The sequence below is a fragment of the Apis cerana genome, linkage group LG1 (genome assembly GCF_029169275.1).
Source record: "Apis cerana isolate GH-2021 linkage group LG1, AcerK_1.0, whole genome shotgun sequence".
In the NCBI taxonomy this organism is placed as follows: domain Eukaryota; kingdom Metazoa; phylum Arthropoda; class Insecta; order Hymenoptera; family Apidae; genus Apis; species Apis cerana.
This window is the reverse complement of record NC_083852.1, coordinates 3,141,457-3,158,169: the sequence shown is the minus strand read 5'-3', so window position 1 is coordinate 3,158,169 and position 16,713 is coordinate 3,141,457. Positions and strand designations below refer to the sequence as shown.

Below are 16,713 nucleotides of genomic sequence, written 5' to 3'. Positions count from 1 at the left end.
AAAATTCTCCAAAATTTACTTCACCTTCAAGAAAAGAAAGAAAGAAAGCAAAGAATTCACGATTATGATAAACCCTCCCTCCCCAATTATCACACGATACACCGCCATTATCCCGATGAATTCCTCGAAGCAACAATCGCGTTAAACGTTAAATGAATAAGCAAATAAATAAATTTCCGTGGAAACGTTTCAGAAAAGGATAGATGGAGGGCGAGGCGGGGGTGGGAGGGGAGGGTGAGCGTAATTAAATTGACTAGTGAACGCCCTTCGGGATTCTCAAACGATCTCCAACGGGTATTATGTTCCATGGAGCGGACAGAGAAGGAAATAGAGTTGATGAGAAAAGAGAGAGAGAGAGAGAGAGAACGCAAGAGAACTAAAAGCTACGAACGATTTCTGCTTTCTCTTTAGTAACCGGCCTCTTCTAATGGATCGACGCTCTTTTGTTTAATGAGATAAGAGGAGCCGGTTCATTACCGAACAACGTTGCTACGGAGGATAAAATCGTGACTATTTACAATGGGGGTACGGGCCAACTTGGTGGAAAACACGGGCGTGGAAACAAAAACCGTCCGAGACAACGGACGTTTAGCCTCTCCCCGGGCGTAGGAATAATTATTCATTCATTAGCGCGGGAAAATATGGTGTTTCGGAGTTAAAAGCGAAGGAAATACTTGTCGATATTCGATCGGGATGGGAAGAAATTATTTTCATTCTCCTCTCCTCGAAGCTGTATATATATCTAGCCGATAATAGCAATTCCTTTTCTTCTATTAAAATTTATATTAAGAAGCATTTAAATAACTTGATCGGTTTCTAAAAATTTCTGCAAGAAAAAGACACTCGAGGTATTCGCTTCTTTAGAATTGTTCAAACGAGTCCTGCTCAACCAACGTCGCTGATCGAGAACGTGGAAAATTAATCCATCTTCTGGACTGTGTCTGTCCATCCATCTGATCGAACTCGGATTCATCCTGAATGAAGCGGAAAGCTGGCGAGCCTGCTGCGTTCAATCGGGCGACACGGCGAGAAAAGCATTGGCATCGGGCGGATTATAATCCGTGGGTGGATCAGCAAAATTTGAATCCCGTGGAAGGGTGCGACAAAGGGCCATCGACTACAAACGGGGCTGCCGTATGGAGAATGGCGGTAATGAAATTGACGAGGACAGCGGTTTCTTTCTCCTCCTCTTGTACGACGAGGGTCAACTTGAATTAAAAGAGAGCCCTTCTTTCCTTTCCTTCCGCCCGGATAAACGATCATCCTTTCCGGATCATCAAGGATCGTTGCGGCCGCGTCGTGACTCGTTAAAGGAAGGCTCGTTTCCTTTCTCCTTTCCGGAGTCACGTTCGCCAACCGCAGCCACCCATTGCTCTTTTCCTTTGAAACCGGTTGCCCCAGTTTTGCGCCCCCTTTACCCTACGCCTCTTACCCTTTCCTTCAGAACCCACGTTTCTTTTTATCCCCCCCTTCCCTTTTACGTGTGGAATCAAGCATCAAAGATACGGCATTTATCGTTCCTTCATGTATCAACCACACGGAGGTGGAAGTGCGTTTTCTTTGATGGCCGATCATTGGAGAGATAGTCCAAGATTTATTGTATTTATTGCACGGATGAGGTTAACGTTTTATGCTCGCTTGGAGGCAGTTTTTTGTCTCGACGAGTGTATCTGGATTTGAATGAAGTATATATAAAGAAATTTTTAACGATTAAATAATAATACATCTCGTTTCTTTCGAAGGAGAAAGTTTTTATTAGGGAAGGTTTTTTTTTTTACGGATAGAAAATCAATCTTCGCGTGACTTACCTTTTTTATTCTCGTCACGGAAAAGTTTCTTTTGTTATTGTAATAACATCGTTCCCTGTGTAAAATTCAATTTAGATAAGGTGGGTCGATGTAGGTCGGTCGATAACGAGTAGTGACCATTAATGGAATTTCGATCGGATCTCTAAGTATTCCCCGCGGAGATGACAGCAGTGAGGCCGCCAACCAAGTGGAAACTGGATGTCCCCAGTAATCGGTAGATTTAAGATTTTAGATTTCTCGTGGGACAATGCCTTGTACAAAAGATCCGCCTGTCCAATACGCTTCCAATCTTGTCGCGAAAATATCTTGGAAAACTTGTCGTTATCTCCCATTATAAAATCGTTTGTCCGCAAATTTTTCCCGATAGATATTTCATTAATGGATACTTTTGCAATTTCCTTCTTATATCATTTCTCAAACATTTTGTAGTAAATATATTAATTTTGGTTGTAATCGTAAATAGAACTTTATTATTGAAATGAAAATAATATTTGACTTATTTCTCATCACGTAAAGGATGTGGCAGTTTTATAAAATTTCAAAATTTATAATTTATTCTTGTCGAATAAAAGACGGTCAATCCTATTTTCCTTAACGTTTTTATTTAACGGGAAAAAAGAAATATGATCCAGTGCAATATAGAAAATTTTCAGCATACCGTCCTCATTGTTTACGACACGGCTTCCGCCAGTTCCAAAAGAAACAGCGGCGTCCATAGAAAAGGTAAACACTAGGTCAGCTTTAAAAGCGCAATAACTGTCGCTGCTTGAACGCGATGTTTACTCGATGTGCCGTCATCTCGTGTAGATTTCAGGACGGAGGAAAACTTGGCGCATATCTATCCAACGTACATTGCACGCTTAACGAATGTTTGAATCAGCTGAACGTTTGTTTTTCCGTTTCATCGTCCCATTTCGTAGCCCCCTTCCCTCTGTCTTCTCTTTCTTCCCTTTTTCGAATACTAAAAATTTCGCGTATTTAATTAAACGATCCTTTTTCGATTCGCTGTCGACACGTCGTTTTGTGTTACGTCGTGTGCTGCAACGTTGCAAACACGAAGGGAAGAATTTTCTATGATTTATGCGATTCGAGGAAAGGAAAATTGCGATACGAGTAACGTTTGAATATCTTCTTTTATATTTGTACCACATGACAGAAGCAGGAAGCATGTAAAAAGAATAATGGTAATTCTAAATGGTGAATGAAATATTGAAGAAATAATCGTGATATATTCACGAATGTCCAGAATTGACAATTGTTTCAAATTCTAAATTTAATATACATGGATTGAATGAATAAAGATTCATCGAATGCTACTTACCTATATGCAAATAAATAGAATAACATATTCGAATAAAAGATATTCACGTTTTATATTTTACCATATCTCTTTATCTGATCTTTTATTTCTCAACGCATGCTCTCTTTCTCTCTCATACTGTATCTTTCTTTCATTTCCTCATACGTATAAATAGTATCGGCGACTGCCACTAGATGTCTCGCCAATTCCTACTTTTTCGCTACTTGTATTCTAGCTCTAGAAACGCTGTTCTACAAACACATAATTCCAAATGAGAGAAAAGAAAGAAGGAAATATACGAACTTTTTAGTCCAATATCAATCGAATCATTCACCGATATCTAGTATAATGCGAGGGAAAAAGGTGAGACGATATCGGTGTCTTTACGGATTCACGGATCGACGCGTAGCGAGAACGAGAAAAGAAAGAGGAAATAAGATAGGGGAAGTCACAGGAGAGAAGCATCGAAGAAGAGGCAAAGAAACGGAACTGTTCTCGGGTAAATACGCGGGCTCGCGATTTATAACCGCCTCCTCTCTCTTCAAGCCCTGTCAAGTTCTGCGTTTAACGAAAATAATAAAACAACTATCCGACCTCTTTTCGTCCCACCACGCCGGTATCGCTCCTTCTCGCCGCCATTTTTATCTCGCGCGCACTTTTTCTCCCCTCTCTCTCTCTCTCTCTCCGTCTAACTGTGGAAAAAAACTGACATTATCTTTCTTCCTCGACTACGGCTCTCTATTCAGACTCCGTTTGCCGCTTTCGACTTTCTTCCACCTTGATCTCGGAATTCGTTCGCGTGAAAGACCGTCTTGTCGTCGATTTTTGAACCGAGCAGTAAGAAACGAAGAGATGGCGTTGACAAATAATGACGGTCAAACGGTGATATGAATGGAAGAGCGGGTGACTTCTTGCAGACGTTCGTTCTAAAGAAATCGTGCCTTTTTCGTGACATATTTTTAAAATTGAAGATTCCGTGGAACGACAAGATTTTGACCCATATTCGGATGTTTAAACGAGCGAATATTCTTCATTTTCGTTCGTGTGTATCTTTTTTTTTTATTTCTAGAAAATTATTAAAGTTGTTAAAAAGAGACGAGAAATATGTCGTGAGATAATTATTACAATAATAAAAATTGCAACTATTATATGAAAAAAATATCAAAAATTTTGCACGAAGAGGAACTTGTTCATTACAAAATTCAAAATTTCTCGATATCCTCACGTTACTTTCTCTTCTTATACAAATATGGTTTTTCCTTTTTTCCCGAATGAATCCGACGACATCCGATAAGCTCCGATAAATAAGAATCATTCTTGGCTGCGTCTTCAAATTATCCAGCCTCCACGTTTTGCGCTTCTTTCGTCGTTTGCATCGGCGCATTCTCAAAGATGAGATAAGGGAGGGGAGACGTCTCGAAGTCACGAGACTAAGAAAAAGGAGGAGAGCAAAGAAAAAACGAGTTTTCTTGGTCTGGCTGAGAATGTTACAGAGAGCCGGTGTCATTTTACCGAAACGGAGTTTCGGAAGAAATTACATTCGCAGACTTTGTGACGAGAGAAAGAGAAAGAAGATGGCGCTGGAGTCGAAATCGCCTACGGCTCGCGATCCCCGTGTTTATTCCTCGTCGGTCTCCGGTTGCTTTTATTTCTATTTCGCTTGTAATCTAAAAGTTGAATGGCGTCGGTTTCACCACCGAGCGAAGTTAGACAGCTGCTGGTAGACAAAGTATCTGGGATATCTTTGGGAAAAAATATTCCCTTTTTCGAGTTTCAATTAAGAAGGATTCACTTATCGCGTCTTGTTAATAATCGATATAATATTTTATTTTCGTTTTATGATGATTTCGAATTTCTTTTTCCTTCTTGAAACTTTATTTCATTTCGTGAAATCTAATTTGAATAATCTACAGTTACTTGTACAACCTTCTATCGATTATCACACCGAGGAACATGATAAAGGGAATACTAAAAGCAAAAAAAAAATGAAAGACTCTATTTTTATTAGAATTACATGCTATTAATAAATCAATATAGGAGACAGCGTAGAGTTGGAGATATAAATAATTTTAATCCGTGCCCAAATGATATTTTATCTCCAAGTTCGATTTATTTGCTCTACACTCGTTTACAATTTAATCAATTCAATTTATACCTGATAATTTACACCTGTTTATCCAAAGTTAGAGCAAACGAATAGAAGAAAATTTAACAAGAAAGAAGCGAATCCGATATTTCCGATTCAAGTACATTTCAAAAACATTTAATTTCATGCTCCCCTCTCCCCTTCGATCCCAACCCACGATATATCCCACGATACCCCAGGTTGAGAACCTCTGTCACAATGGTCTGCCTGTACACACGGCCAGGTTGCACACGTTGCGCGAATACTCGGTACACATTGCCCGGGGCAATATTACGGACCAAGTAAAGCCCCCGTGTGCAGTTGCACATTTGTGTGGGAGAAGGAGAGGGGGGAGAGAGGCAGAGAGGCGTAAGTTGGCAGCGCGGCGGAAGTGGAATGGCCCTTCCGCCCCCGGTCTCATCGAATTCCTTTTCAACCCGCCTTAATCGGCTAACGAACGATACACGTGCCGGTAACTCTAATAATTGCCGCTCATCCGTCCGATCGATTTCCTATCCGCTCGATCCTCGGCTCGCGCTTCTTAATCGCGTGTCGTTGATCCCGGGCATCGTTCGTTCGGATCGAGAAGTTGTCGGGTGGAGATGGTTAACAGGTTAATTACTGATTGACTGCGTTTGCAGCGTTCGTGATGGAAATAGCGGGCGATGTCCAATTGGGATGAAGGATAAAAGCTTCGTCCTTCCAGATTCCTTTCCTCCCTTCTTTATGGATTTTCCATGCTCTGTGTACGAGGTTTACAATTTTTTAAATCGATTAATTCGAATCGATTGAATAATCGTTGGATATTATTACGTTTGCGTTACATTGGGTTTTTTATTATTATTTGAAAAGATATATTTGTGGATTTTCGATAATTCCAAGATCAACTTAAGCTTTTAATTACGAGTGAGTTAATCGCCTGTTTTATCCGCCGCGCCCAACCTATTCCCCCAAATCTCGAGGCTCTATCCGCGCGTGCTTATCCGTTAACACCGTTTCCCAAAGCCTCTTCAATAACCGTTCCACCTCTCTTTATTTTCTTCGTATCGCTATATCCCCTCCCCTCCCCCCGGGAAACGGGCACATTCGTATCCGATATTGCTGTTTTTGGCATGCATAATGTCTCGTTCTGCTTATCGTTGCTCCGCACTCGCGTGAACCGAGTCGCACCGGTGTAACGAAGGAGGGAACAAATAGGAAAAAAAAAAGGAAAAAGAAAATAGGAGGGAAAAAAGTAGAGAGAGAGAGAGAGAGAGAGACGAGTGGAAAAAGGGGAAAAAAAAGAAGAAAGATATTTACGAGCAGCCTCCTCCCCGGTTCACTCGAATGGCGAATTCCAGTCATTCGATCGTCACGGTGGGTGGGGTCGCAATTTCCTGGCAGATAACGATTTTCCACTCGAATTATGCACCTTTTCGATAGGGATTTTTCGCGGCAACGAATGCGGTTTCGGAACAGAATGGATCCCATCGAGCTCCGACCGGATCGTCGTTGAAATTTCAGCCCAGGGCTGTCTGTTAGCGCGGCTATAGCAATCGGTAAAATAGTATATCTCGCTCCTCTGTCTTTTTTTTTCTTTTTTTTTCACACTCACACGATTTCAACATCTACGGATCATTAATATCCTACCAGTAATATCGAATAACAAATGAATTCCGTGAGATTTAATTTTTTTTTTTTTTTTCTTTTATAACATGTTTTCGTAATTTTCGTCGTTGTCGATAACACGTATTTTTATCTTACTTGTTCGAGTAATAATACCTTTTTTTTTTCTTTTACGTAATTGAATACGTTCGAGATATAACCTCAAAATTACAAAACGCGCGAGTGACCTGTGACACGATCGGCGATAGAATGGGATGGAAAGGAAACGAGCGAAGAAAATGATTCTTGATCTGATCTCGATCGAGGCGAATTATGGGCGGGCTCGAAGAGCGGGCAATATTCGCCGCGCGGTTATAATCGAGATATCTATCCCGATGATGAACGAGGGCGCGGGTAGCAGGAGTTACGATATGATGAAGTGACAGGCGGAATAACAAATGTCCGCGCGGAGACATCCGTTCCGCGCGTCTAAACGCGCCTCCTTTCGCGCATGCGCGATCGCGCCAACGATTGTCACGAACGTAATTAAACGCGTCTGTCACGGGTATCGCCGCTCGCGCGGATATTATTAGCCAATGGCGCCGCTGCAGCTATACATCCCCTCCCCCTTCCTCCCGTTCCACGTTGTTACTGCCGTTGACGGAGATTGATCCGTTTATTATGCAACGCGTGGCCATGCGTTATTCCAACGGCGGATGCGAAGATAAATAGCCCGTAAGGTGTCCCGTAAGGTGGCTCCCCCTTCTTCCACCCAAGCTGTGCGACGTTGCCTCGTTTCCACTGCACTTGTTTCTTCTCGCTCGAAGAGGATCGCTTCCATCTTTTATTTTCCTTTTTCTTTTCCTTTTTTTTGGAAAGAGCTTACTCTTACTCTCTTTCTTCTCTTCACTTCGAACAATTTAGAATGTCGGATCGATGGAATTATCGGTTACGAACGAACGAAACGAGGTGTCGGGTTCTCTCTCTAAATGATCGACGATGTAATTAACGCACGATCACACTCGGAAGCGAGGAGTGGCGAGCCGCGTCTTGAGCGGCTACTTCGCGGACACGACACCTGTTCCCCCTCTCCCCTTCTGGCTTTGACGTCAACAGATCCGTTTATTATGCCGCGCAGTTGATCATCGTCGGCCAGGCACCGGCCATCTGCCGGTGGCCGCCTCGACTGCCTACTTGGAGGCCGCTTGGTCGCACGCCCCCTCCCCTCTCCCCAGCGCGTACGCCAGGGCCTGGCATCCGTCTGGCAAGGGAGAGTGCTCCTACGCAACGCCGCAATTCCAGCTAGCCGAATTAATATCGGGCGAGATATTAGCGGGAGCGGTGACTAACTAACTGCCTGTTGGCGATCCGAGCCAAGCCGAGTGTGGGCGGGTGTTACGTGCTGGGTGGAGAGAGCCTTCTCGATTAATCTCCTTAGGAGAGGCAGAGATTGAAACTCTGGATCGAACACGTGAGCGAGTCGAGGAGAATGATATAGTTGTGGGATCCAAGTTGATCCAGGTTTTTCTTTCGAATCGAGATTAAGATTAAGAAAGGTTCGAGCTTATTATTTTTCAACGATATTACGAGAGCAAAGTTTAGCAAATATATTCGCGAAAGTAAGGGAGGGTGTAGCGACAAATAGGAATGTCGTTTACGTTAAGGGAATGGCCCCGTGAATAATCGTAACGAGGAAGGAGCAAAGGGGTAGAGGCAAAGGAAGCAAGCAGCCGAATTCCAAAGGAATATTATCCCGCGGGAGAAAGCCATCTTTTACGTGTACGGAATATCAATGATCCTATGGCCGAACGAATAAAAGTGTATCTTGCTGCTTCTCAAACCGTGTATTTAAATATCGTGAATTTAAGACGTTTTTCTCTTTCTTTTTTTCACAACTTTGATATATCTTCACGTTAACTATTTTTCGTATATTGGACACCATGTTTCGAGCGGCAATGGAACCAAAAATTATTTCGAAATATTCTACTTTATCTTTGCTTAACTGATAAAATTACCTTATTTCGCAATAAAAGAAAAAAGAGAATTTCACCTCTTCCCATATATACTCGATCGATCCCATTTCATTTAAAAAGGAAAAAAAGAAAAAAGCGAGAACTTCCTTTCACGTCCATCCATCCAACAGCTACACACAGCCAGGAATCCCCACAGCGTTGGGATCGGCTCCGTGTGTCGCCAGGATCCGCGATAAAATCGAGGAACCGTCGCCCCCTCCCCTTTTCCCTATATTTCTCCGTCTAGAACGGCCTGAAAACCCAGTAAGTATCTCGTCGTCACGTAAAATCATTCCAGGTATTCCCGGGGGTTGGATAGATCGATCGAGATTTGTTTACGTAAGGCCATTTCGCTGATCCTTCGAAACCGGGCCACGGACTTCCTTCCTTTCTCCTCCTCCTCCTCCTCCATCTTTCGTTCGATTCGGTCGGTGCCAAAGTAAAGCATGGATCGAGAAGTGGCTCGTGCGAGATTCAAACCGTCTCGCTCGTTTCGATCGTTTCTTGTATACGTGCGGGCTCTTCCTCGCGAGGGAAGCTTGGAAAAGGAAGAAGAAAGTCTGGATGGCGGTTTCATTCATTCCCGTGGAGAGATATCTTCGGGATTGGGTGACAGGTTAGAGCAATCTCGGTTTTATCACGGCGAGGTCTTTGTACACCGTCGTTCCACCTACGATCTTTGGCCCCTCAACACCCATCTTCCCGCCCAGCCGCTTTCACCGACTCCTTGCCCCGATACAGGGGATTATTGGGGGAAGGGAATAGGGGAGGAGGCGAGGTAGCTCGTGGAGTTCCTCACGAATTTCTGAAACGAAAATTCTGATTTTAAACGAAAGTTTTACGTGGAATTTAATTGATCGATTGCGAAGCGATTTTACATAGTGAATATAAGGTTTTGAAGGATTAAAAATCCTTCTATATATATATATATATATATATTTAAATTTTGAGAAAATATTTTTATTCTTATTTAATATTTTTACTAAAGTAAAATTCGAATACTTTTGCGAGGAAGTTTCGATCGACTTTGAGAATCGACTTGCTGTTACCATGTCTCCATTCCTATCCGTCCTCTCCCCTTTCCTCGATCCTTTCTGTCGACATGATGTCTCTTGGCAAGGCTGATTGCGGTAAACTCGGCAGAATATCGGTACAGAGTCGGGAACTGTCTTACAGAAACGATAGACGACGATAGGAATTGATTCCTGCTGATTCGGCTGATTGCGAGTTTCGGGGATCGATTGAAACTTTGTCTTTTCCGGGAATCGTTGGATTAAGGTATGAATTAATCGAAGGGAATTCGGGTCATTTGATTCGGGTAGTTTTCGCTCCCTTTCGGATGGTAGTAGAATTGTCAGAAGTAATGAAAGGAGGAGGAACGACTCGTAGAATTTTTTTCTTTTCTTTTCTTTTCTCAGATGAAGCAAGATGTGGAACGGTAAACGCTGATTAAAATATGGATGAGGTGTTTTCTCTCGTTATTCAAATAACGTTTCTATAGAAACTGGAATTTTATCATTTTATTTCCCCAGCTTTTCCGAGGATTAAATAAGTTTTCTTTTTCAGAACATTCTTTAGATAAAATAAATATTTTTAGGTATCTTGAAAAATGAAAATGTGAAGAAATAGGAAATAATTGAACCGATTAGAAAAATTACACGCAAATTGAACACACTCTGGTGGAACAAATCTTCAACTTCAACTTTTATCGTTTCTTTCAATTGCTTCAATGAAAAAAGGATTTGATTAAATCCTTTATCAATTTTCCACGGAAAGTGAAATATCCGTAAACGGAAAATACTCGTTTCCCAAATTTCTTCGCAAAGATGTCGGGCTTTTGTGTAAACTCGAACCGCGTGATTTCTAACGTAGAAGCACATTTCAAGGTGCAAACCCAAGAGTGAAATCGGTATTCGAGTGTCGGTTGTTTACGTGTTTACGTATAGATGAGCATCAGGGTTGCCTAGTCGAAGGATACCTTTGACCGATCAAGCAACGTAAATTCTCTGATTAGCTCGAGAACAAAGCCGACTTCCCTAAGGAACCTTCCCTCGACTCAAAATCAGCTGCTTAGCAGTAGTTAGATCGATACCGAGATATAGATTTCAAAGTGAAACCATTATTTCGGTTAAAAGCATTCTATCCGATAGCTTGAACATGTTTTATTTCATTCACCAGTAATTAAATCGTTGATCGAATTGCTTTTCGACTTATAAAATTTCGTTACGAGTGGATATACATCATATCAGAAAAATCAAAAGGATATTCCACCTATGAAAAAATAAACAAAAGATCCAAATAAGAAGAATGTATCGATCCTCGTGAAAATTTTCTATACGACGAAAACGCATTCAAACAGAAACGATCATAAAATCTGGGCGAAGGAAAAATAACCGAAGGACAAGCGGGAAAGAAAGATCGAGAAGAGAAAAAGAGAGAGAGAGAGAGAGAAATAGGTGGTACTTTGCGGTCATATAAAAGCGAAGAGGGTGTCTCGTAGAAAAATGAAAACAGGAATAAAGAAGAAGAATGGATTGGGTCGAGGGGAGAAAAAGAGATCGAGATAAGGAGGTAAGAAGAGCAAAAAAATAAAACGGAGATAGAAATGTATAAGATACGATGGAGAATCTACATCACTCGAGAGAGACAGAGAGATAGAGAGACAGTTGGCCCGTACGAGTTGGACACCGAATTTATGAACACGATCGATGCTTCGCTTTGATGATATCTCTATCGACGTCTCTGTGGACTCCGGCTCCTCCTCCTCCTCTTCCTCCCTTATCGGACGTGGACGTGGGAAAGAGGACCAAGAGTTGTTGGCAAGAGTCAGGATAAGGGAATAGATGACAAGGAAAAAGGTGCAACGGAAGCAGAACACACGGTCTTGGATACTCGAAGAATGACACCAATTTACGAGCCAGGTCGAATTTATGTTTTCTTTTCCACACTCGCGTTCCCTTCTCGAGTTTCCTCGTAACGAGTATTTGAGCGTGGAACTGGATGCATTCTGGGTGGAAATCTGTTCCTTGTCGGTCAATGCACGCTCGTTCGAGGATTATGGTTATTCTATACACGGTGATTTTCGAATCAAAGTGGATCGAAAAGGCAATATTATCCTTCAAGTATATTACATCACAGTGATTACCTTATACTTTTGAATACGATAATTGGATGGAAAGGTTAGGTTAGGTTGAGTTTTGTTTAAGAATCAATCATATATTTGATTCAACATCTTTTCTATTTTAGCCATCGAAATGCGTTTGTCGTTTATAATAAATATTACAAATAGTTGAATAGCGTAAAAATTCTACTTGAGAAAATTTGTCTATTCGAAGACTAAAGAATTTTTAATAAATCTCTCAAAAATCAATAGAATTTCTAAAATATTCCCAATTAATTATATAACCTAGTAATTATAATGATAAATGAGATTCCAAATAAAATCTATTATTACATTTCTTAATTAATTATTAGCAATCATTGATTCGGAAGATCAGAATTTGTAAGATTTCCCGCATTGGAGATCGGAATACATATATGCTTGTACAATTGAACGGGTTATGTAGTCCACGGTTATTAAGGGATGAAGATAACCGTGTTAATCGGATTTGAAGATGATCAAGCGATGATGTTAAGTAAATGATTTGGAGAAATTCCATCTAGGAGAAACTATTCAAAGATCGGATCGCGATTATTCGTTTGTAAAGTAAATGTGTGTAAAAACTCTCTTGGAATATCTCTTTCGTCACACTCAAATTATATTTCCAATTATAACAAATATTTCTCCTTCTACCTCATTTTTACCGAAATCGTCATTTAATTAGACCACCAAATTGTACACATTCCACTTCATAACCTCACTTTGAATTTCCCAATTTTACTCGAGTAACAAAAACCAACGTCAGATCACCTTTCCAACACTCTCTACAACGCTCACCGCATAACCTAAAAGGAAAACCTAGTAAATTTTAGATACGAAAATTCTCCGCTTGAATAATTCGACCTGTCCCGTGTTTAACGAGCAATCAGCCTCTCGATTATTAATACGAAGCAATCCCGAAACGGCGGGCGATAGATATTTGCGTAAAACCGCGCACACCGAGCCCGGACCCCTCCCGGAAATTATCGTTAATTAGATTCATCAGAATCGTGGATCGCGTATTATCGGTTCCCCGTCGCGACCAGGAATTATCGGGCCGCGTACGTTGCCTCTGCGAGTGTATACCGCGATCCAAGATGGCGCAGCGCGTGTAGGAAGCGTGGAAAGTAGCGCCGCCAGGGAGCGTACACGCAACTATTGCCTCACGTGTCGCGACGTGTCGCCTGATTTCCCTATGGACCCTAATCACGCATCGGTATCGAAGTATCGATCCTGCTCGCTTGGGATCGCTCGATGAGCCTCGTACGACTCGGAACAAATTCTCGGCCGAGAAAAAATTAGATCTCTAATGAGCGTGAAAAACAACGAGATATCGTAACGATACGATGTTGTATGATGAGAGCGGATTTATAATTTCGTTCTACTCGTATTGAAAATTGATAGGAGCAAGGAAATTAATTTTTATTCTTAGAAGCTTAATTTTTAATGATACCAATTTAAATTCATCCATTATTCTTGACAATTTCAAGAAGAAGAAGAAAGAAGTAGTTCAATTTTTAATTATTTGAAAATTATCGCCGAGTTTCACAGCGCGGGGGAACAAATTTTAAGCACACTTGGATTGAGATCTAAATTCAAACGTTCTGATTAACCACAAAAATTCGAGGTTAGAATTAAACGACTCGTAAAAATGAATAACAATGTTAATTCTCCGTCTTATCTTCTCCTCTCTTTTTTCTCTTTTTACACGCTTCTCTCTCCACATACCCAAAATGGAAGGGAAATGGAAATTCTCGTGATTAGAAGAGAAGAGAATCATACATTTTTAAAAAATAATCGGCGACAGGTCATAAAGTATTGACATCCTGATTGGCGTCCCGACATTCTCTCCTATTCTCGGATTCGACGTCCCCCGAAGGACCTGTCGCTTTCTTCGTCCACGCTCGCTCGTCATCCCGATGGTTTGGCTCCGTTTCCAGAAGGGGCGATGCATAATTCGCGACTCGAACGACAACCATTTCACGCGAGGCGTGTCGCGCGAGCATAATCCCGAGTCCAATTAGCGATAATTACGACGTCAATTGGGAATTCGTAATGACGAGCTGCGGGGACGTTCCATCCGGATTCGTTCTACTTATCAACCATGATTTTTGTAGACGTGGTAATTTTCGGGGCGCAAATTAAACCCCGTTTCTGGAAATCATAATGACGCTCATCAACTCCAACTTGCTTGCGCGAATGGTGAACTACTTGCGTTTCGAGAAGTTGGAAAATCAAATCTCTCTCAATTTTATCGTCGATCATTAATTCGAAAGATCGTAGCGTATCGTGTAATGAGTCTGAATATAATTCTTGGCTATATCAACTTATCGACGAGTGGTATAAATTATTTCGTTTCGAACAGATCAAATATCTTTTTTTTTCTTCAATTCATTAATTTACATACTTATCGATTCTTTTTATTATTACGAATTTATTTAGGTAATGTTATTGTGATCTATATTTAATCCTATATTATGGTAATTGTACGAAAGAGGAGAAGGAGAATTCAATAAATTGAAAAAATATAATTAATAACAATTTGGAATACACTTTTTTAATTGGCTGGAATTAACAGGAATGTTTTTTTAAAAAACGTACAAACAGAAATTATCTTGAACTGATACGAATACTGATACAATTTTTTTTTTTTTTTTTTACTTTCATTTCTAAATTATTTCTCCAACTAAAAAAGTACGCACAACATTTCCACGCGCTCTTTTATGATCCGTTAATCAATTTCGTGCGACTTAACGGGATATTAATATAAAATAACGAATCAACGAATTCCACTCGTAAAGTCCACTCGACGAGTGGATCGCGCACAATGTCGAATAATTGGCAATTGCTTTAATGATCATTATTGCCGTGTCAATAACGAGTTTACCTTGGTTTAAATTGATTTCAATGTCGAGAATAGTATAAATACGAGTTTACTCGCGCAGTCGCGCCCCGCTTTCTTCGTTCAATGGACGCCCAATTTCCCAAATTTCTAGCTCGAGAGTACGTAATTACAAACTCGACACAATCGTGCCGGTCGCCTGATTATTCGCATAGATTATATAATTCGGGGCGGGCCAAGCGCGGAAATGCACGAATATCGCACGCAAGAGATTAATAAATTACGCATTAATTGTTCATTTCAATCTGCGTCGCGCTACTACTCGTGAATCCGCCATCGTTTTAACGTTTTTTTCCCCTCCCTGATGAAAATTCGCGAAAACACGCTCGACCCATTGCTTGCTTAAGAGAATACGTTCGTTTCTCGGATCCCTAAAGTACTATAAAATTATGAAATATTACGTGGATGCTTAATTAATGCATGTATATTTTTCGGAACAAGATTTAATAAAAATTAAGAAAGAAATATCGTTGTGACGAAGAAAAGAGATAGATATTGGGAATTTCCATTGATGGATCGATGGACCTCCACAGTTGAGGTTCGCATGGACGAAATATTCTTGCGTATTCTTTTCATTTTTTTAATCTACGATACGAAAGAAAAATTGCGAAACTGCCGTAAATCACGGTTAATAAGGAGATATGGTGATTATTTCATCGGACGCACGTTTTTTCCAGGTGGATTTACAAATTAATAAAAAAATATAATCAAAAATTGCGAACATTAGATGTTATTATATTTTAATTTATAATATTTCCATATCTTTGATACAATTTATAACATCCATTAACGATATTTTTATTAATTATAATACATGCATTATCTTTATATTTTTGGAAATATACTGTTTCTCGTATTTAAAGCGTCGTTCCTCCACTCGTTCGTTCCATTCAACAAAATATCGTTACTCTTCTTGTTTGTTTCGTTCGTTTACACCCTTGCATTTTAAACCTTTAACGAAAACTATCTCTCTCGAGTCTCCTTTCAAAACGCTTTAATTTTTCAATGCCCCGCATCAGGGTGAAAATCAAAGAGACACGTGTCACACGATTCAGGTATCACACAGTCATATTTATAAAATGAATTAAAATCAAATGAATTTCCTTACGTTTCATCTTCGGGTTCGTCGAATCGCGTACGTAATTTTCTACGTTAAGTGAGAAAAAAAAAAATTCCTCGAACTGAATTTGTAACTGTCCACGGGGTAACACGAGGCCACCTACCACTCGACAAACCTGCGAATAAATCAGAGTTGGCCAGAGACCGCCACCCTTCACGTTCCGGTTTACGCTGGCTTTCACCCTAACAGCCCCGACTGCTCGCACGACAGTTCACCACGATTCGTCAATGCTCAAAGCGCTGCTCGCCCTCCATTCGTCAACGTAATGCCAGCCAGCCAATAAGCCAATAGGGCCCCGTGGATTTTATACGAACGGCTGTACAATGCTTTGATTACATTTATGACGCGGCCATTGATATTTACGATCGAAAGCGTCGAGTAAGAACCAACCCTCGTCTTGCCCGTGAGAATAGGGGTGCGTGCGTGTGTTGGCTTGTTCGAGTGGTGGGTGGTTAATGCTCTTTCGGAAAGGGGGGATTGTATAGAAATTCTATTGTCGTGAAATTTTCGAAGGCGAGGGGTTACGCTAACATTTTCGCGGAGATATATCGTTATTATAAGGGAGATTTATAAGGGAATTGCTTATGAATTGACTAGCAAAAAGATAGAATTTAAATAATCACGTAGATAATTCTTTTAAGTAGTTTTTGTGATATCTATTTCGAAGGATTACCTCAAAATGATCAGGATCAGTTTCGCTTAATTGGATTCCTCGATTATGTA

General features: G+C 40.7%; 1 protein-coding gene across 34 annotated transcripts in view; it reads left to right on the top strand.

The window, feature by feature from the left end:
• LOC107994778 (CUGBP Elav-like family member 2) overlaps positions 1–16,713 on the top strand; it is a 383,891-nt gene that overhangs the window by 258,743 nt on the left and 108,435 nt on the right. The gene's annotated exons all lie outside the window — the stretch shown is intronic.